Source organism: Ambystoma mexicanum, chromosome 2q, assembly GCF_040938575.1.
Source record: "Ambystoma mexicanum isolate Mex_15411 chromosome 2q, UKY_AmexF1_1, whole genome shotgun sequence".
NCBI lineage: Eukaryota > Metazoa > Chordata > Amphibia > Caudata > Ambystomatidae > Ambystoma > Ambystoma mexicanum.
The window spans coordinates 1,286,826,455-1,286,849,265 of NC_090924.1; the positions used below are offsets into that span (position 1 = coordinate 1,286,826,455).

Sequence of the window (22,811 nt, forward strand, 5' to 3'; positions counted from 1 at the left end):
ATAGGCGCAGTAATGACCCAGTGAACATGAGGGTAATTAGGTACCTCTTCCTCCCATTTGCCATCAGTGATTGCACTCAGTACTGTAAGGTTTAAAAATAACATTGAAGTTAAAAGGCCCTCTCATACCTAGGGGTTAGTAATGCATCAGTGCACAGACTGGGCTTCTGCAAACACTGATGTTGTGCCTCAGGGAGACCTGCTGCATCAGTGAGTGAAGTACATAGCCTCCTCGCAAAGGTTCCCAGAATTACTCCTTTAATTTAAGCAGCAACCTACTAGATGCAAGCTGAAATGCAAGAACCGACGGCATGCAAGTATCCAGGAAATTGACAGACTGTAACAAACTTAAAGACTGCGGTTATAAAACCCATATTCCAGCAGCACAAACCAGTCTGAACAGAGCACAACCCGTTAGGTAAGAATTGATACACTGTGTGAAACTACACAACACTTATCTGCTTGGTATTAGGTAACCTACCTTTTGATATAGGTCTGTACTACACAAGTTCGTAGTGTACCTGCGCAGCCAGGCCTATCTCAAGAGGGGTAAATGTGAGCTGTAGAGCTGCGCAACTGAAATTCTTTAATACAAGTAACCAAGTAACACTTACACTCAAGGTTTCTGTTATAAATAGTTATTTAACATACATTTTTAAATACGCGTTCGTTAAAAAGGCAATTCATGTAACAATGTAAATACAAGGGGCGTGGCTTGGCGCCGACACGGACAGCATGGCTCCCTAAGAGCTCCTGGCTGAACCGACCGTTCGGGCAGATTTATACGACAAATCCTCCTCCGTTATGACACCAAAAAAATATGAAGAGCTAAAACGGTCCTTGATCCGGCACTCCATGCAAATTACAGCGCAAGACCCCCATCTTCAAGATATCACAGAACTGAAGCAGCGCCCGCGTTCATTTGCGGGAAATGAAAATAGCAGCCACAATCAGTTGGAGCCCGGAACGGACCAGGAAAACCAGAGGAGCAGAAGCAGTGCCACAATGAAGTTCGCATGAGACGCTGCCGCTGGAGAGCGCAGCATCAACTGAGCAAGTCTGACCAACATGCCCAGGAACTAACACGTCCGGGAAAACTATCGCACAGACCCGGGACCCAAAGCCAGCAGCACCCAGAGAGAAGTCGAGCCGCCCGCCCAACGGACCATCCAGACGTGAATCAGAGGGAAATCGTGAGCCGTTGCAATACCGAGACAGCAGTCGAGCCGTCGGACTCCCGCGAGGAGCCCCAGAAAGCAGCGACCAGAGAAACCAGACCAGGAACCACCACACAGAGTAGCGGTGAGTCCTTGCCCCCTCCCGTCGGAAGCCCCAACACCGCGGCAGACCCAGAGGGACCCCGTCTGAGCCCAGCAGCCCGCAGGCCGGGGACTAAGACGGCTCACCCCAGCACAAGCACACCGAGTAGCATCTCACACGTATGGGCAGGGGGGGGGGTCCCCACACCAGGAAGCGATTGAATAAGTCACTGCCAGAGGAACCCACACCACAACCCCCAAGAGAGCACCACACAAGGGGAATTACAGCAAAGGTAAACACACAGAGGTGCGGATTCACAAGCCCCCGGCAAATAGAATCCCAAACAAACCAATGACACCCACCAAGCGAGTCACCCAGGAGACTACCGCGCAACTCTCCATAAAGGGGGGAGAAAACGCCACCACATTAGGAAAGCAGAACTCTTGGACCTCCCAAAACATAAAGGTACTCGCTGCTATCCTGCCCCTCCTCTTCTCCGCTCACATTGCTAGCCCAATTACCTACCTGCCTGCCAAACTCGCAATCAGCGGGAGAACTAGCGCTGCAACCGCGCTCACCAGGACTCCGAGGCACAGCTGGAGGAGAAAGCACCACCCGAACACTGAACCAGGGGCTCCATAAAAGTCCAAAATCAACAGGCCGGAGACAACTGAACCCACATATACCCGGTGAGCGACCCCAGACCCAAAGCGTCAATCATGGCAAAAAGCTGCAAAACAATGAAGCAAACAGATATTGCAGCCTTGATGGGCATCTCAGCAGGGGAAAAGCCAAAGAAAGCTGACCACATACTGGACTCAACCTCAGAGCTGACCACCCATCCCATGGGCTCAGAAGAAACCTAATCCGCAACCAAATCCGACCTAAAAGATCTACTAACAGCAATAAGCAAAGGAAATACAAAAAGGAACCGAAGAGGTCACAAAGAAAATCACAGCACTAGATAAAAGGGTAGCGGAGGTTGAGCAACGCACTGGAGATCTAGAAAATACCATATGCGACCACACCTTCGACCTGGAAATGAACCTAGACAGAATAGTAGCCCTAGAAGCGAAATATGACCTGCTGGAACTCAAGCAAGAAGACAAGGAAAATCTATCCCGGAGGAACAATATCCGCCTATGGGGAATCCCCACAACAATCACGGACACTGAACTGGAGAACTTCACCAGGGAACTGTTCAGATTCATCTCGACTCTCCCAGACAGCTCCCCCCTGGAGATCGACCGGGTCCACAGCACCATCCAGCAGCAACCTTCACAATTCCGACCAGATGTCCTAGCACGGATCCACTTCTTCAAGATAAAAGAAGAAAGTATGAGGGAGGCCAGGGCAACTAAGCAAATCCTCTTCAGGGGAGTAAACATCTCACTGTACCAAGGCCGGTCTGCTGTGACTTTACAGAAAAGGAAAGCACTCCGTAATCTCACAGTATGGCTGATAGAACGAAAGGTGCAATACAGATGGAGCTTCCCAACAATTCTGAATTTTACATGGGAGGGAACCAGGAAATATATCCACACCCCCAAAGAAGCAGACAAATTCATGGGTGAAAAAATAAAAGATAGCGAAGCCTCGGAATCTGAGAAACACAGCCAAGACAAATTGAAAACCCCAACGGAAGGAGCATGGTCTAGAGTCACCAGAAAGTGTAGACTTAGAGGCCCACGGAAGACCAAGGAACCGGACTGAGCTACACACGAGGGCCACAATCAAATGTTAGCCCTGCACCACAATGCCATACCCACACAAGGTACTACTACAATATCATCAGGGGACCATGTTGTGGGGGAACTCGGAAATGAGCGGAAAAGCACCAACATCCCAGAGTTCTGCCACAAACACATAGTCCCCACTCCCACTCACTCCAAAACACAATATGGGAGTCCGATCCCACATAATTGACATTGCACTCCCCGGCCGATATATCGGCGGCACTCGGGCCCAGTTGGCCGCAAATAGCTTGACATCATGGTCCAGCCAGCCTTCCCCGTTGGACGAGGCTGGTCTTGTTCCGAGGAATTGGGAGGGAGAGAGGGGGAGTGAGAGAGGGGGGAGGCAGAGGTGGGGAGGAGAAAGTTGGGGCACTTTGCCCCCTGAGAGGGAAATAGACAATATACCTCAGACGTACACAGACACGTCACATACAACCTTACCAAGGTGGGACATCTACTTACAGGCCCCAGAGTGCAGAACGGACAAGCCCTTAGGGGCGCCACAGCATGAACACATTAGCCCAGATGGAAGATCGGAACGTCTGCATCCTTACATGGAACGTAGGTGGCCTAACTCTCCGAGGAAACTCAAGTCGGTAGAGAACAGGTTGAATAATCTAGAGGGAGATATCGTAATCCTTCAAGAAACCCATCTACTAGCAACAGACAAACACATCCTGAGTTTCCGACAATTCACACAAGCCCTCTTTGTCACCTTGGGGAAAAAGAAACTGGGCGTAGCAGTCTTACTGAGCAAGAACTTCCCGCTTCGAGACCTCACAGTAAAAAGAGACCCAGCAGGCAGGTTCCTCCTGGTGAAGGGATATCTAATGGAGGAAGATGTCACCATAGTGGGGATATACTGTCCGAACACAGACCAAGCCAATTTCCTAGAAAACATAATCCCAAAGCTAGCGGCATTCACCACGGGTCACCTGATCACAGGCGGAGATTTTAACATGGTCCCATATTCCGGAATGGACAAAACCCTCCCACCGTCCAACCTGGACTAGACCAGAGTCATAATCCTCGCAAAACTAATGCGAGAAACAGAAACCATAGACTCATGGCGGCTGCCGAATAACGGGAGTAGGGACTACACCTTCTACTCCAACGCCCTATTCCCATGCCTAGAAAACATACAAATCCATACTCTAATGATCTCAGACCATGCACCAGTATCAGCAGACCTAGCCATAAATGGACTTCCGGCACCTCCACCAAGATACTGGAAGCTAAACGACTTCATCCACCTGGACAATGTGATCAGAACGGAGATAAGGGACTCACTGGCATCCTACTTCCAGGAAAACATAACCCCACGATATACCCATCGGACCAGTGTGGGAAGCAATGAAGCCAGTAGTCAGGGGGACCCTAATCAGCATAGAGGCAGAGCACCACCGAGTCTCTAGGATTCAGGCAACAGCACTGGAGCTCAAAGTATCGGAGATAGAGAAGCGGCTTAAAATCCACCATTCCAGAAAACTAGAAAGAGCTGAAGAAAGTGAGAACCGCGATAGAAATGCGCTGGGCAGATCGATCGCCTAAAGCCCTCGCCTATACTAAGCAGTTTTACTATGGAACAAGTTACTTACCTGTAACTGTTGTTCTCCAGCATGGGTCTGGCATGGATTCACATGCTCATATTCCCCGTCGTCAGGCCGGGAATCCTCGGTATAGAAAAAAATCAGTATCAGTTTCGTTTCTGAACTGTCTTTCTACTAGTAACCAATCACTGATCTCTGGGTCATACTGCCCCCAGCCAATGACTGCCCTCTACCTAAGCCCCGCCTCTGGCAGCCATCCTCAGATTTGGTAGCACGTAAAGTGGCAGTATGACCAAGTGAAGAGCCGCAGAGGGGTAGGCGGGAGGGTTCGCATGTGAATCCATGCCAGACCCATGCTGGAGAACAACAGTTACAGGTAAGTAACTTGTTCCTTCTCCAGCATGGGATCTGGCATGGATTCACATGCTCATGAATAAGAGAATACATAGCAGTACACACATGCACAACCACGGGAGGTGGCAAAGGCTCAACATTAAGCATTACATCCAAACTCAACATTAAGCAACTCTTACCTCCTCACCAGGCTCACCTTAGGCAAACAGGTTGCGCAGCACTGCTTGGCCGACCCTGAACTCCTCCCTGGAGTCCCGATCGACGCAGTAGAATATTGTGAAGGTGTTTGTCGGCCTCCACGTCGCAGCCCTGCAGATGTCCAGCAGGGGCACACCAGACAGGAACACCGTGGTGGCAGCGATCGCTCTGGTCGAATGGGCTCTCGGACGGCCAGGCAGCGGTCGGTTTGCCAACCGGTGACAATGCATGATGCAGCCGGAGAGCCATCTGGAAATGGAAGTCTTCGAGAGAGCCTTCCCTTGATTCACAGTCCCAAAGTTCACAAACAGCTGGGATGTCTTCCAAAAACTCTTAGTGCAGTCGACGTAGAACTTCAGCGCTCTAGCTACGTCCAGCGAGTGCAGAGTCCTTTCAGCCGGCGACGAAGGAGACGGGAAGAAAACTGGCAACACAAAGGGTTCGTTGAGTTGGAAGTCCGACGGCACCTTGGGCATGAAGGAGGGGTGCGTCCTCAGCACCACCCTCGTGTCGTGAAACGTCAAGTATGGCAGCTTGCAAGATAGGGCCTGGATCTCTCCCACTCGTGCGGAGGTGAAGGCCACGAGAAACGCTGTCTTCCACGACAGAAACTTCAACGGTGCCGAATGCATAGGCTCAAATGGGGCCCCCCCATGAGACTGGGCAGCACCACGTTGAGCTCCCACACCGGGGCAGGGGGCTTCACCGGCGGGAATGATCGGAACAATCCTTTCATAAATTCCTTCACCAGTCGATGAGACCACAAGGACGCCCGTCCCATAGTTCTGGTGTATCGTGAGATGGCGGCCAGATGTATCTTGATGGAAGCCTGAGCTAGTCCAGCCTTGGCCACTGACAGTAGGTACGGCAATACTTGAGGGGCCGTAATCCGCAGAGGGTTAATCTTCTGTGCACGGCACCAGACAGAGAACCTCTTCCATTTATGTCCGTAGCACTTGAGAGTTGAGGACGCCCTGGCCTTTGCAAGAACCTCTCTGCAGTCTGCCGGGATGTCGTACCCTCCAAACTCTAGTGCTGCAGGAGCCAGGCCTGCAAGTTCAGCGACTCCGGGTTGTGGTGAAGAATGCCGCCTCCTTTCTGGAGAGAAGATCTGCGTCCATCGGCAGCTTGACTGGTGTGGACGTTGACAAGTCCAGAAGGTCCGGGAACCAGATCATCCTGCACCGGGACCTCTTGAGCTGGTTGATGAGCCGGAGCAGCAACGGCAGCGGAGGGAACGCATAAAGTAATAGGCTGTCCCAGGGGAACGAGAAAGCATCGCCCATGCTCCGGCACTTGGAATTCGTCGCCGTCGCGAAGAGATCGATTTGGGGTTCGCCCCATCGTCGGAAAAGTCGATCCACTTGATCCTGGCGTAGTTCCCACTCATGGCACGAGCGCAGCTCTCTGCTGAGTGAGTCGGCGATCGTGTTTTTTATTCCTGCCAGATGAAAGGCACCAGAAACATACCTTGGGCGACGGCCCAATGCCACAGATCCTGGGCTTCCTTGAATAGGGCAGGGGATCTGGTTCCACCCTGATTCCGGATGTAGAACATCGTGGTGGTGTTGTCGGTGAAGATCCTCACCACCTTGCCCTTGAGGGACGGAAGAAAAGACCTGAGGGCACAGAACACTGCGCAGAGCTCCAAGATGTTGATGTGGAGTGACTTCTCCTCCGGGAGCCAAAGGCCTCTTGCGTGAAGATCTCCAGAGTGTGCTCTCCAACCTTCCAGGAAGGCATCTGTCATCACCGTCACCTGGTGAGCTGGGGTCTGAAAGTCTGTGCCCGCCGACAGATGAGAGCGGGTACCCCACCACCGGATCGCCTGACGGAATGTCTCGTTGAGGGGGATCCTGTCTTCGAAGCTGCCCGTCGACTGGACCCAGCGGGCGTCAAGGAACTCTTGTAAGGGGCGCATCCGAAGCCTGCAAAGGCGCACCAGATAAATGCAGGAGGACATCATCCCCAGGAGGGACTTGATAGATCTTACCCTGGCCATGTCCATGGCCAGCAGACGCTGCACCTTGCCCAGAATGGTCCTGGTCCTTTCCTCCGACGGCGAGGCCAGCCGCGCCACTGTGTCGAGCTTGGCTCCCAGAAACAGGGCGACTTGCGACGGAACCAAGTGGGATTTTGGAAAGTTGATGGAGAATCCCAGGTCTGTGAGCAGCTGGACGGTCTTCGCAGTGTGCTCCACGGCGAGCTCCCTTGTCCTTGCCCGGATGAGCCAGTCGTCCAGGTAGGGGTAGACGTGGATCCCCTGTAGGCGCAGCTGCGCCGCCACCGGTGCGAGGCACTTGGTGAACACCCTGGGTGCCGACTTCAATCCGAACGGGAGGGCCTTGAACTGGTAGTGCCACCCTTGGACCACGAACCTGAGGAACTTTCGGTGTCTTTTTAGAATGGGGATGTGGAAGAACGCATCCTCCAAGTCCAACGACAACAGGAAATCGCCACCCTCCAGCTGTCCTAGCACGTGCTGGAGGGTGACCATCCGGAACTTCTGTGCCTTGATGTACTTGTTCAGTCGTCGCAGGTCCAGGATGAGGCGCCATCCTCCTGTCTTCTTTTTTACGAGGAAGTACCTTGAGTAAACTCCGGAGCCCCGAAGCCTCTTTGGGACGAGCTCGATGGCACCCTTCTTGAGCATCGCCCTTACTTCCAACAGTAGTTGAGGGACGTGATTTTCCTTCCTGGCCACGGGTGGAACACGAGGGCACTTCTTCTGAAACTCGAGGGCGTGCCCTTGGGCCAGGGCGTCCAGCACCCAACGCCCACACGCTGACGAACCTCGCCAGCAAGCCTCCCACCGGGGTGCTTCGGCGGGGGCCCGACCCCACAGTCGGTTCAATCTTGTTTGGAGGCCGCCTTGCCTCCTTGACCTCCCTGTCGACGACAACGGGCACCACCTGACTTGCCACGTCCCCTGTAGGCTTCCTGGGACGGAGATCTTGCCGCTTGGCGGTAAGTGGAGGAGCCACTGCCGGATCCCTTGGAGGCACCTTGTCTGCCTCCGGAGCTCCGAAAGGACGGCCGTCGTTGTTGGAGCACTCCCAGTGCCCGGGCACTGCGTGTCTGTCTTGATGGCCTGAAGGGACTCATCAACCGCCTTCCCAAACAGGTTGTTCCCGTCGAAGGGCATGTCCAAAACCTTGGTTTGTACATCCTGGCGGAAATCCGTCACCTTGAGCCATCCTCGTCGTCTCAGGCAAATGCTGTTGCGCAACTGACAGAAACCGGTGTCGGCGATGTCCGTTGCCACCGTGATGGCGTGGTCTGAAGCAATCTCACCTTCCTGTAGGATTCCAAGGGCCTCAGCCCTTTTGGCGTCCCGAAGGAAGTCCAACAGAGGGGGGATTTTGAACCACGACTCCCTGTCGTAGCGGGCTACAATAGCCAGGGCGTTGGCCGCCTTGATAGTCGTCGCTGCGGATGAGATGACCCGTCGTCCCATCGTGTCCAGCTTCCTGCCCTCGACGTCCGGCGGGGAAGTTGATGTCGAGGCCGATGCCCCACCAGCTTTCTTCTTTGCCGCCGCCGAGACAACCGAATCCGGGGTAGGTTGCGCCCGAAGGCACAATGGGGCAACGTTGGGTACCCGGTACTACCTCTCGTACTGGTCCCTCTTTGCCGGCGCCGTGGCAGGGTTCTTGAGGAGGGCGAGCCCCTCATCCCAGATGTCATCAAGAAGTGGTACGGCGAGGACCGTCTTCCTTTTAGCCTCGCGCCGCTGGTAAAGGAACCCTTCCTTCTTCTCTTCTGGGCAGAGCTGGTCAGAGCTGGAAGAGCTCGGATGCCCTGGAAATCATGGCATGAAAGGATCCAATCTCGTCGGGCGGGGACGCCCTAGCATGGGGCGACGGGGGACACGTCCCGTCGTCGCCTCCGTCATCTGTACCTGTCGTAGCCGTGTCCGTGCCTGTATCATCCCCGTGGGTAGTAGACCTGGGGGTGGGCAGAGCAGGCGGCAGAGGTGGGAGAGGTGGCGTAGGATGCGTCGTCCTCCTCTTATGCGGTGGACTTTCCGAAGGTCCCGGCACCGGTTCCCCCGTCGGGTCTGGCTCAGGTACCTCCGTCAGGGGGAGGGGCAACCTTGTCCTTATCTCTGAGCATAAGGACTGAATCACTGACAAAATGGCCGCCGAAGTGTCCTGCGGCGCTGGAAACGACGGGCGCAAGGGCTCTTGAGGAACCTCGTCGGCGACACCGTCGCTCTCGTCGCCGCCCTCGTCGGGATCCCTCCCGATGGGCTGGGCCTCTTCCACGACTTCGATGAGCTCTTCTTCAGAGGTCGTGTGCGTATCCACGATGGCCACCTGCCCCTCCCCACCTTTTCCAACGAGGACTTCGTGGGGGTCTTCTCAATGGGCCTGAAAGACGACTCCCTCCGTGGGGGCAGGGAGACTCTGGGTCCTGAGGTCGCCTCCACTGGTGTAGCCTCCACAGGCTGAGCCAGGGCCGCTGCGACATCCTCAATCGAGGTCTTAGCAGGGTGAATTAAGGCCATCGTCACCTTCTGTACGCCTGGGGCCTTCACCTTTGGGGGAGGGTCCGAGCCTCGCTCCCCCTCTGCCGGAATCTTCGAGACCGACCGGGGCCTCTCCAGAAGCTTCACCGGGTTCCCAGACTTCCTCTTACCCGAGCCAGAGCGTTGCCTCGTGGTTGATGGCGCCGGGGAGGATGCGCCCTGCCTGGCAGCCAAGGAGCCAGACCGTTCGGCGCTCCTGGTGCCCGCGGACTCGCAGTGCTTGGCCTTTTGTTGGGCCCCCGTCGCCGGGGCGCCCTCACAGGACTTAGAAGACCGCTCGGACTTCTTTTTCTTCTTCTCGCCTGACGGGCTCTTCCCTTCCAGCCAGTTGGCGAGACGGAGGTGGCGATCCTTCATGGTCCGCTCCGACATGTTCCCACAAAACGCACAGTCCTTCTCCGTGTGCGTCTTGTCCTCATGGAGACAGAGGCATAACGAATGCTCGTCCTCCTTGAAAACTTTCTGAAGCTGGCATCCGGGCAGGTCCTGAACAGCTTCCCGGGTGTCGAGCTTCCTTTATCCTGGGCCATGTCCGGGGTCGGCCTCGGAACTTCTGGAATCCTCCAAAAGCGTAACACGACGAAATCTTCACCCTTGAGGGGCGTAGAAAAATCCAAAACGGATCCCCGTTATCGGATTTAGAAACGGTGGAGCTTGAGGCTCTATTTAACCGAAAAAATGAGAAAAATCTCCTGAAAAAGCGCGAAAACGCAGCAAAAGCTAGAGAGCTAAGCACGAGGACTCCCAACACTTGAAGGTGCGGTAAAAATCTGAGGATGGCTGCCAGAGGCAGGGCTTTGGGAGAGGGCAGTCATTGGCTGGGGGCAGTATGGCCCAGAGACCAGTGATTGGTTACTACTAAGAAAGACAGATCAGAAACGAAATGGATACTGATTTTATTCTATACCGAGGATTCCCGGCCTGACGACGGGGAATATTCATGAGCATGTGAATCCAGGCCAGATCCCATGCTGGAGAAAGTAAAGGCAACAAGGCCAACCGAATACTCAGGCACAAACTGCAGCGGATACACAAAAAGAACAACATAATATGCATCACTTGGGAAGACTGTATCACCAGATACTCCGATAAAGGTAAAATGAACGCCCTCACAGCCCACCACAAAACAAGGACAGGCCCACATACCAGCTCCGAAACCCAACGCCAGGGCAAGCAATACATACAGTCATTCACAGCACCCAACAACAAACAGCAGCTCGAATCCCTTGAAGTCCTGATAACATCTGAAGAATTTGGGGAAGCCATTAAATCCCTGAAGAACACCGCTCCAGGCCCGGAAGGGCTAACAGCGAAATTTTATAAATCATTCTCACAGGTACTGGCACCGCAACTCTCCCAAGTGTTCAACTCATTCTTAGAATCACGGAAGGTCACCAAGTCAATGGGGGAATCGCTTACGATACTGGTCATATCCCCAGACACACAAAGCTTTCGACATGGTGGACTGGGACACCATGTTCTTGATGGGACATCAAGAACACCCTTGAGTACATGGGATTCGGACAAAAGTTCACAACTTGGATAATGGAGTACTATCAATCACCAACAACCCAGCTGAGAATAAATGGGCATAGGTCCGAAAGCATAACCATCAACCGGGGAACCCGGCAGGGATGCCTGCTCTCCCCCATGGTGTTCGCACTGTCCATGGAGGCCTCCACCGGAAGAATCAGACAAAACCTAGACATGCATGGCATCTCGGTGGGAGACAGGGAATACAAGGCAGCATTATACGCCGACATCCTAACAATCACGCACCCGATCACCTCCCCATACGAGAAGAGCTTGAAGCGTTTGGAAAGGCATCAGGATTCAGAGTGAACTATGATAAATTGGCTGCACTAACAATTAACATTGCAAAGAAACAGAAGGAAGAACTCTCTCCCAAATTTCCCATTCCCTGGGCCGAAGACACCATTATTTGGGCGTACGCATCCCCAAAAACCACACCCAGATAGAGCAGAGCAACTTCCCACAACTATTTTAAGAACTGAAAAAGGACCTTACACACTGGACCAAGCAAGAAATATCATGGATGGGCAGAGTAGCTGCAACACAAATGAACATGGTCCCAAGACTAATCTAACACTGCATGGCACTGCCGGCCCACGTCCCAGAGAGCGAGCTCAAAGGCCTACAATGAGCGTTACTTAAATTCATATGGGGGTGGAAAGGGGGGAGCTCGAATAGCGAAGAGCATAATGACCCGAGGCCGTAACATAGGAGTGCTGGGAGTCCCTGAGGACACCAGATACAAACAAACCGCTCAACTAGTCCCAGCATTCACATGGTCACAAACTACGGACCCTCCTTACTGGGCACAAATAGAAGGAGCATGGTGCAAATTTCCCCTACCCGACCTTCCACACATGCGGATGCCAAAAAAACAGCCAAACGCAGGGCCCCTGAAAGCAACACAACACAATATCGAACTGGAAAGCAGCAGCACGAAAATGGGGATGCACAGGAGTCATAGGCCCGTTAACCCTGATCTGGGGCAACCCAGACTTCTCTCCAGGCCTCCAGCCTCTGAGCTTCGCCACATGGCAAACCGGGGGCCTGCAGACAATTTCAGACTTCCTAGTGGGAGGCAATCCACTTACGTTTGAGGAGTGCAAAGTCAAATTCAAGGTCCCAGAAGCCGAAAGATTCAGATAAAGAACCATCAAGGAAAAGGGCTCCAGAGACCTAACGGCGCTAGAACGCACATTGACAACAGCCCCACCTAAAGGGAGGATCTCCCCACTATACCGGCTCTTGGACAAGCACGACGCTGCAACCAAAGAAAAATATATGACCAATTGGGAAAGAGACCTGGGGCGACCTATAGATGAGAGCACCTGGGACAAGATATGGACGAGGAACCACAAAAGCTCTCAATGCATTACCAACAGAGAATGTGGGTATAAGATCTGCTATTGATACTACATCACATGTACGTAGCTGCACAAAGCCAACCCGAACATCCCACTGGGCTGCTGGATGGGATGCAAAACTGAAGGAACCCTGTTTCACCTGTTATGGACATGCCTACAAGCGGCGACATACTGGAGAGAAGTCCTGAACCATATAAAAGCAATCACAGGCCTCACCATCCCCTGAGACACAGGGATAGTACTGTTGGGGGACACAGGCGACGGCAAACTCCCCCTCACTGGACACCTGGCTCGCTTGTGCACATCTGATGGCAGAGAAAATCGCACTAGCCCGACTCTGGAAGAACCCTACAGGCCCATCAATCCCGCTGTGGTGGGCAAAATGCAGGGACACAGTCGCAGAGAACATTACAGCCCTACGAGCAGGGAACCTGAGCAATTTCCAGAACACTTAGGCCCCATTCATGGACTTCGCAGAACAATTCCCAACCCTCTCCCGCAGACCCCCACTTACCTGCTGGTAACTAAGAACCCACGAAACACCACAGAAATAGAGCCACCCTCCCCACCTCACCTCATCATGGACTGAACGGAAGCATAACCCAGCGCCCACCCACCCTGACCACTAAACTAAGAAACTAGCATATGATGTGTTGTATTAAGAACCTTATGAAATGTCTGATGTACCGTTCTACGTTAAAATGCCAATAAAATGTTGTATTGAAAAAGAAAATGTAAATACACTTTCAAATTACTTTTCAGAATCAGAGCAAGTGAGTGGATAATCTTTGGATATGCTTCTTACACAATTCCTACACCCTGAGTTGACTTCAATCACAAGGACAGTAATGGCATTTATATATCACACTAGTTATACTTTGCAGATTGAGGTTGCAGAAAGGAAAGGTTTAGGTAAGGAAAAGGTTAAACAGTTTCTCAGTATATGTGAGGACAAGTAAATCTTCCAATGAAATCTAGACAAGCCTTTCCCAGCAGTAACAGTCTAAAACAAGTTAGCAGACAAACAATATCAAAGTCAATGGGCTAGAAGAGTCTGCAGGGAGCCAGGACAGCCAAAGTCAATTTAAAACCCTCTATGAAGCTGATGCACTTCTTAGAAACAAAGTCTTGCACAAAGTTAGAGAGTTTGTTAGAAAATGACTTTTAGGGTCACAAGCAGTTAAGCCTGTGCAGAGAGAGTTGGAATCAACTCTAAAAGTAAACCACTGCAATTCCCAACTGAAAAAAAAAGCACAGCTAAGAGACAATGAGGCAAGTACCACAAGTCTAAACAGTACCTCTGGTTTGAAGAAGAGTGTACCAGCTGGATTCTGCCTTGCTACAGCGGTGCAGACCCCGTGTTCCTGAGCCCAAGTCGTGGGGACAAGAGGGAGGACGCCTGGAGGGCTCCTGCGGCTGTACTTGGGAGGTCGTCAGCAGCTATGGGCTCTTTTCGGTTCAGCAGCACTTCGCGGTTTCAGCGCTTAGCAAACAGCACTGTCCCGGATCTCGGATACAGTTTGGGCTTCCTTCACTCCTGCACTCTGGTGAGGGAACTCTAGAGCTCTGGGCGTCCTCACACTTATTTAGAAAAAGGCCAACACGGCCAAGGCCTAGAGCAGCAGATTGCCAGAGGAGCAGCATTTTAATGCAGTTTATTTTCAATTTACTGGTTGTCATTTGTAAATATAAAACCAATTTTGTTTCTCCAAGTCTGGCTGATCCACAACACTGCAAGTAATTTTGAGCTGTTAGCATTCATTCCAATCTTGACCGGTAAATTCTTTGATGGCCAAACTTGCATACATGCTTGATATTTGCTAACGCTTTAACCCAGCGTGCTTCAGGGATTTAGTGATTCAGTCGTACAACTCTCACAAACACATATGGTAGATGTAAAGCACTTCATTCTTATCTCCCCGGAATTTTCTTTAATATACAAAACAGCCAAAACCTCATTAGTTTTATTGGTGCCACTTCACATTATCTTTGGAGTAGTTTCTAATCAATAGACACATACATTGTTAGGCAATCACTTTTATATTCAAATACACGACATGCATTTTTTTTTAGACAGTTGCAAAAATTTGCGTTTTTCCTTCAGAAAAGTAAAGGTTAAAAATGATGCACCATTTTACAATATTAAATGCATGCCTATGCTTAAGTCAAGCGCAGAGTTCCCACAGGTGTCACTAAAATGATGTTGTGAAGCAAGCACTAATTTCCTTCCCCATCCCGACATTTCACAGGTCTGTGGTCGCCCAATAGGTGCAAGCAGGAAATAGATCTTAGAGAAGTTAAAATGGCAAAGAGTAAATCTGAATGCGCAAGTGCATCAAGAAACCTGTGAAAGCATACACAAAGCCACAGAAGGGTGAACACAAAAACTGTGTGCCAAAGGTACACACTGTTTCACAGCTGTAAAGGTGTCCCGTAAAGATATCCATTCAGCCATCTTTACAGAAGCTGTTCACTGCTAAGCAGGCAAATGACATCTGTGCTGGATTTATCATGCGTCTTTGATGACATTCTGCTGCATGCTCAGTACTACCAGGAGAACCAACTCCAAAGTATGTCACACAATGCAAAACCGTGATGCTTATTAGTAATCTACACATTAATTATATTTTAAATACAAGGTAGGACTTTTACTGTGAATCAAGAACCTTCTCCAACTGTCTTTATTCTACTGAGGTGTTTATGCCCAGGTAGTGTTTACAAATTTCACTTGTTATTTTGCCGCATTTTAATGGCGTTGCAGTCCAGGGTTTGGAGGTACATCGGCTGCAGCCAGTAACTTGCCTTATTTTAATGTCGCACCCTGCGAACACCATAGATGTAACCATGAGAAGGGGGTCGAGTTCTTTTCAACATTTTTATAAGATGTGCCTGTACCACTTGCATATATGGCATATGCAAACTTTATCATTTGACAAGACAGGATGTAAATATTTAGTTATGTTGCATTAATATTACAGACCAGTCTTGGTGCTTCTCAGAGTGACAAAAGGCAATTTGTGAGAAAAACCAGATATTAGCATTGAAACCAAGATTCCTAATTCCAACCTTCTCTTACTTGTGTCCAGTTAGAAGACAGCTTATGTTCTTATCACTTCCTCTAAAAGATGGTTTTCGGGCTTAACCGAAAGTAGACAATTAGCCGTAACAATTACCTCTGGTGAACTCAACTGTACAACACACTGCCTTCTCCAACTCTTGGGCAGCAGAGACCTGAAAACATTCTTTCAACTAGCATAGAATATGATAGGCTTGGATTAATAGAGAGGAAGCAATATTGTTCTAATCCCTGCAACCTTAAAAATAATATTATGGTAGCGGAAATGGGAGCGAAGAGGCGTAGTTTGGAAATATAAACGGACAGGGTTTGTTGAAGGGGCGGAATCTGGTGAAGATGCAGAGTCTGGCAGAGGTGGAGTAAATTTGGTGAGGGAGCGCATTCACTTATTTGGGCCTAAGGCAGCAGAAAGCCTAAATACACCACTGGTCGTCCTGCTTCTGGAGGTCCTTAGGAGACTCCTGGCGCTTCTAGCCGGATTTCAGACATTGCACTCTACTACAGATTTCTCGACCCCGTGCACTCGGTTCCTGCAGCAGCGAAGAACTACAGCCAGTCGGGGAAGATGGTCCAGTGGAGTTTGTCTCTGGGTTAGTTGGTCCTGTTAACCTAAGGGGAGAAGTCGTCCCTTCCGGAGCTTCTCTGTCGAATTGAAAAAGGGGTTTCAGCACAGCAGCAGGGCTTTGCCAGGCAATTCAAAGGACCAGGACGATGCAGCAAACTTCGTTTACAGTTTTGTCGGGTATTTCTCCCAGTGGTCAACTGCCTATAGTCCCAAAACCCTCACCTTTTAAGCAGGTTTCTCCCATTCATGCACAGATTAGGCCAGCAATCACACAGCAGGGTGGCTGTCCTAAAAGGACAGCCAGCCAATCACGGATGGTTGCATTCAGGCACTCGGAGACAAAAGACAGGGGAGTTTTGGGAGTCTCCATCACATCCTGCCTTTCCAGACACATCAGTGCCAGAGACAGGCTTCAGGGCTGAAGCCCGTCAAAAAAGGCAAAGCGAACAAAGGGCTCAAACCTGGCTCAACGCACAGTAAAACCCAAGTAAGACCTCACTTCAAAGTGGGGAAAAAAGATGACCGGGGACATTTTGACTAAATGGTCACCCATGGGTGGTGTACTGCAGCTAAGGGTTCATCCTGCGGTAAAAAAGCACAATGGTAGGACAATTAAACCACTGCCACCAGCCATTTAAAGTAGGGAGGGTAACAAAAAAAATGTTACATTAGAATGTAGTATAAGGAGCTAGTAGGTACACCCCCCCCCAGCACTCCTTATAAGATGTTATGTGCTGGACCTACAAAGAGAAAAGTTAATTAAAGTCAATTTCACTTTACTATTCTTGGGAAACAGTAGTTCACACAAGAAAAGGTATTTAAACCTTATGAGAAAATGAAAGGATTTCTCTGTGACACCGCACTGAGGGTGCTGTGTGTCTCCATACAAAACGTAGATGCCTATGGAGTTTGTCAGACACCCAAAACAGTGTAAACAGTCCAAATCAGGTCAAAACAAATGAGAGAGTGAGTAAAGGTCTCTCACTCCAGGGTTAAAATTAAAAATTCCTAAAGTCCAGCAAAAGAGCTGGGGCTCTCTACGGTGGGAGGAACTAAGCACTAAAATGAAAATTCTCCCTAAAACAACCACCACCCTCAGAAATAAAACAATTACCAGTACTGATACGGCATAGGTCTGCAACTTTTGGCTCATCAATGATTTGGAGTCCAATTACCATCAGGTCTCCCACATCAAAGTCAATGGTGAGGGATCATTTTAATTCCCAAAATGAGTTACTGCAAATAAATGAACACCAGTCACAAATCAAATATTCAAGAAGAGTTTATTACCCAGGTTCAGCTATGTCTCGGACAGTCATAGAAAAATTGAGCAATTTACAGGACGGCCAGTTAGCTTCTTTATACAGTTCAAGTCTGCTTCGTTTGCTGCAATTACAGCTAGTTTACGACCTCATAATGTGGGCATTATCCATGGCAACATATGGATCCTCGCTCTACGTCACATCTGTACAATTTATTGTTCTCAGAGCAGTGGGGTTCACCCTGTTCCCAGCACAAGGAGACATTCCTGGCCTATCTTTATCTGTGTTTGTCTTGGGCCAAAAGGTTGTTTCGCCTTTCGGCTTGGTAGTTCATTTAACTCATCCTTCCTGGAATCTACACGGCATATTATGGTTTCCGTTTATCAATATTCGCACAATTAGGCTCGGAAGTCAGGAGCCAGAAAGACACAAACTACCCTTTATCTCTGTCCGTGCCTTCCTGTTCAAGGTTCGAAGCTGGTAAATTCCATTAGCTAAGCATTCCTTGCATAGACATTTGCTAGCCCTTCAGGCGGCAATCATTTTCTGCATGCGACATGAAAACCCAGCAAGTGAGCAAAGAAACCATAATGGAATACGAATGGTGCATTTCAATTTGAGCACTTAGGCTAACACAGAACGGATGCATTTTCACAAACCCTACGTTAAGCCTACGCTAACACATTGAAGTCATACATAATCATGTATATCGATAGCCATAAATTGTCTAATCTCTACATCCTGCATGATCAAGGCATTAATCACATTAACAGGAGGATAAGGTCCAGGTTTCAAATTCTCAAGGGCTCTAGAACAGCAGTTTCCTAGCATAGAACCTAAAACTGGCAAAGATTGTATACAGCAGCAACAGAACAAGATCACCCCAATGAATATTGCAAGTACAGAAAATATCTTCCAAACCCAGGTTCTGAATAGGTTCCAAGCCCATGCCCCAATGTCCCAATCACCTTCATCAACGTGAATTTCAGAACCCAGTGTATGTAATCTTTTGATGGCTTGAAACACAGTAGTGGAGGAGTCAGATATATACACACACAACACGCTGACCCGACCATTTTTCAAACTCCTCCACATTCAGCTAACATGACATCTAAGACCATTCTATCCTGAAGGGCAATCAGTCTAATAGCCCTTTGTTCCAATGTCATATTAAACAATAGGTCAGTTGTTTCATTAATTGTTTTTTCCAATATTCCTGCCAACCTTCTAATGTCTCGAGAGTTTATTACTTGTCCCCAAACGGGAACCAAGGATTTCGATACATCCCCAAATATTTGGAGAAGTGGGTCATCATCGTTCCCCCTCCTAGGGCTGCGTTTTAATATTTCTGCAGTTGAAGTCACGTAAACCCAGGCAACAGTATCCCCAAGTAACATTTTCCATCCCAATCTTCAGGTAACCATGGATATGCTTGTTTTCCACAGACAAAGATGGATTCCCAATATTTAAGGGCCTTGTCTCATTTACCAAAACCGCAGTGTGCATACATTTGTCATATGTACCCATATATCGAGAACCTTCTATACTTAAACAAAATGGTACTGTATCAGGATTAAGGTTGATGGTGTAAAATGGTGGAGTTGCTTCTCTATTTCCTACTGGTGACATGCAAAATGAGATAATTGGTATGGTCTGGATCTTTTATCTGCATGAATGGTAGAGGCAACGTTGGTAGTGCTCTTGTTAGCAAAGACAGAACATCTTAAAAGGCAGTAATACTTGCTGATCAAATTCATTAATGTTTGTTCCATCAAAGTTAACAGTGGTATCATTTACCAAAAAACAGAGCCCTAAAAGATGCATAGCAAGCAGTTGATAAGGGGAGTGGATATATGTACCAACCTAAACCTTTCTCACCATGTTGTAGGAGATGTGAATATACCCAGGTGCAGTAGGCACAGAGTCTTGTGTGTCTTGGAAGGAGGCACTGTGCTTTTCGTTTTGTTCCTGAAGTCCTACCTCTAGCTTGCGGCCTGGAGGCGGAGCTATAACATTCAAATACTCAGTGCACCCACGGAGCAGCGCGGTGTCGGCACAGTCTTGTGTGTCTTTGGTGCCTTTGGTCGTTTGATCCAGCGGACTCTGCAGGTGTGTTTTTATTTCTGTTTTCCCACCTGCTCATCAAGCAAGCGCGGGTTTTTCAATCATCTTGATGGGAACGAGCTAAGTATTGGAACCGCCACAGGCCCGGTCTGGTCTGCGTCGTGGAGGCTGTGCATTTACTAAACCCCAGTAAGGAGGAAAACCTCTGCACCTATAACAGGTGCTGACATAACTAACTTAACCAATTTAATCACTCTCACGGCCTCTATTGACAGAAATTCTGCCGACTTAACAAATGCTCCAAAAACGCATTTATTAGTGGGCGGTGGTACCGGGATTTGCATGCAGGATTGTATGCAGGAGTGCTGTAAGAATGGTGAGCGTAGTGAGACTAGTGAGTGTGACGAGTGCAGCGAGTATGGTAAGCACGAGCAAAATGAGACTGGTGTTGATTTGACCAATAGTTCGATCAACGAAAGTGACGACTACTTCATCACCGAAATTGAAACAATTGAAACAAACAATTCTCGATGTACTACTGGCATTGCGTCTGTATTTAGCACTGCCATTACAAATGAAGCCCAAGGATGTAAATACTATTCGTGCTCTGAGTTCCCAGTTGATGGCAATATAGATGCTAATAAGTTGGTATCAGTTGACACTTCCCCCAATTACGTGTTCTCGCTGCAAAAACTGTGCAAAGGACAAATGGAGGGAACAAATTGATTACCATACCACATCTTGGAGAGTTGATGTGTGTCAATCAAAGACAAATGGAACTTAGAACAGATCACACAACTGAAAAAATTACACCGCAAATGAGCGATGACAAACAGCCTGAATGTGGCAACTGCAATATATTGGATCTGCAACCGCTTTCTCATAATAACGAAAAATCGAACATTGAAAGAAGGGATTCAATTAGTGTGGCAGATAAACTGTTGAAAGATCTATTAAAAATGAATTTGGATTTTAACAACCGGACTAATAACAAACTAAAGAGCTTATCTACTTTAAACAAACGGAGCGCTGCTGCCTCATGATGATGCACATGCAGAAAATTTTGAAGCTGGAAAAAACTTCCTGGCAGACTTTGGCACAACCAAAATAATACACAGCCCCGCACGCAAAAGGAAAAGAAGTGGAAATAGTATCTCAGGCGAAATTGCCTGCTCACAGACAAGAACTCAAAGCAGCAATATATGCTGCATTCACCAGTAAGATTTACAGCGATTGAAAGTAAAAACCAATCGCATAGTAAAGGAACAACCGAAATTTCAACACCTGCCAATGAGGAAAGAAATACTTCACTTTCATCATCGGCTTCTTTCACTTCTGACATTGATGATTCATCTATAATGGGAAGACCTTTTCCCAAAATAAGACGTGCGCACTGGAATAAGAAAAAGTCAGATTTACAAAAACAATATAATACACTGGAAAGAAATATACTGGATTTACAAACAATGATTAGGTCTACTATGAACATCGTACTCTCTCCGTATCTCAAATTATATGAACAAATGGATGGCAACATAAAAGTTCTAACTACGTTAATAGCTTTGTTAAATACCAAAGTTGCTAACATGGAAATTGAACAACAAAGGAATCATGATAATGAGACGGGAAAAAATTAAAAATGCCAACTTTTTGAATTTAATCTTAGACTCTAATCAAAATTCACGTGAGGACAAAAAATGAATAGCTGAAGTTGCTTGAGAAGCCCTAAAGCTTTTTAACAAATCTCATTTGACTGCTTCAAAGGATGGTGCTAATAGTAGCGATAATTTAGACAGCTGTCGCAGTACTTCTACTATAGGAAAAAATAATCTGCCAACAGCTCAACTAAACCCTGAGCGCGGAAATATTGAAAAGGTATGGAAAAAGAAAGATCCCTCGCTCTTGAGCAAAGTTAAGGAGAACTCAACCGCGCTCGCACAAAAAGATAAGGAAAAAACTTGGCATGGATGCCTCCCACTTTCAGAGGAATCCTTTACTGTACCCAGGGCTGAGCGTGAGATTTTAGTAGATGGTCTACAAGAGAAAAGGATGGATATACCTAAAAATTATAAGACCGAATCAGTAAGAGAGCGTGTTTGTACTACAAAATCCAAATAGAGTGAAAACAGAAATATTTAAAGCTCAGAGAAACCCCAAGCGGAGGAAACAATTGAAATAAAAAGCCCAAAATGTCAGCGAAGATCAGACCAAAACTAGCGCCAATGACAACGCAAATGAAACCGTTGGTACAAAAAAAATAATAAATGAGTAAAAAAGATGGAAAAGGATATCTCAAGTGAGATAGAAGATCTGCAGGAAAAAAACGCAGAAGCACCTAAAGGGCTGTTCGATATATTTGCAAACAATAAATTAAATCAAGTTTCAAAAGGAGTATTGCAAAAAAAGAAATAAAAAAAAGGAAAAATATCAAATGGAGCCTGCGCATTCGTAAGAAATCTGAAATCAGTCTTTGTTAATGTATCAGCTAATAGCTGTGGCACATTGCAAAATAATTCGGATGGATGCTCAAATAAAGAAAAACAAAAAAACTCCTTTAAAGGCCCATGAAATGCAAAAGGAAACACCCATGTCCTCCATCTCAGATCAAGATTCAGTAATGGAGTCTGAAGCAGCCGACATTGAGACATTAATGAATCTCTCAACATACGAAGACCCACAGGAAGTCAAACAAACGGGATGACAAGGGAAATGTGGCGATTGAACCTGTTTCGAGTAAGAATATGACCGGGCCCGTTGAGCCAATAAAGAAAGACGATGTACTATCAACTGGGTGTCTCTGTGAATGGGGGACCAAACCCAAAATTTCCAACTCTGACTCACACGAACCAATAGTGAGTCCCTTTAAAACTTTAGACGAAAAAAGGAAAAGATTCCCGTTAATGACGTTAAACCAAGTCAACATAACCCCAATACTGAATATGGCTACTAATTACAAGCCTGCAGATGTAGAAAAAAAATATTGGAAGAAGATAAACTGTCTTGTATAAAAAAATCTGTGATCAACAACGTGCCCTCAGACCGTAATTCCCTTAAAGGGAAGGGCGATCTTTTCAAAGCTCAAGGAAAAAATGGCAACACAAATGGTGAGAAAAGCAATGTCAATAAAACAAAGGCAAAATATTGCCTAAGTCTTGAAATAATTCTAAATATCAATGATGGACTAATAATGAACAGGAAAAATGTATTAAGTTTGTTTCATCACGTTCCTGTGTTACGTACCATCGAGTCTAGTGGTATTCAGGCTGTTGAATTCAAAGATGACATTGCGTTGGATAGAGTGTTTTTATATGTAAACTCC

General features: G+C 48.2%; 1 protein-coding gene across 3 annotated transcripts in view; it reads right to left on the reverse strand.

Annotated features, from left to right (window-relative positions):
• DNAJC13 (DnaJ heat shock protein family (Hsp40) member C13) overlaps nt 1-22,811 on the reverse strand; it is a 2,820,731-nt gene that overhangs the window by 2,279,173 nt on the left and 518,747 nt on the right. The window lies entirely within an intron of this gene.